Source organism: Galeopterus variegatus, unplaced genomic scaffold, assembly GCF_000696425.1.
Source record: "Galeopterus variegatus unplaced genomic scaffold, G_variegatus-3.0.2 Scaffold437, whole genome shotgun sequence".
NCBI classification, from domain to species: Eukaryota; Metazoa; Chordata; class Mammalia; order Dermoptera; family Cynocephalidae; genus Galeopterus; species Galeopterus variegatus.
In genome coordinates, this window is record NW_007726548.1 from 539,394 (window position 1) to 539,674 (window position 281).

The following is a 281-nucleotide window of genomic DNA, read 5'->3' on the forward strand; positions in this document are numbered from 1 at the left end:
CAATAAATGGTCTTTTTTTAAAAAAATTTGTTTTATGTATTGAATCAAAATCGATTGTACATATTTTGGGGGTTGAATATTGAGATATGTTGATCAAATCAATATTACTAGCATATGTATTGCTACAAATCGTAATTATCCTTTATGCTCCTTGTCCAATCTCTCCCCTTCCTCCATTCCTTCCCCCTCCTCCCTCTAATTACCCTAGATTTCTTCTCTCCTGAAAGAATCATGGTTACTCTGTTAATTTGTTGCTTAGATGATCTGTCCAATGCTGAGAG

The 281-nt window shown here is 34.2% G+C and overlaps 1 protein-coding gene across 1 annotated transcript in view; it reads left to right on the forward strand.

Annotated features, from left to right (window-relative positions):
* Positions 1-281, forward strand: part of FKBP15 (FK506 binding protein 15, 133kDa) — a 69,422-nt gene that overhangs the window by 58,307 nt on the left and 10,834 nt on the right. The gene's annotated exons all lie outside the window — the stretch shown is intronic.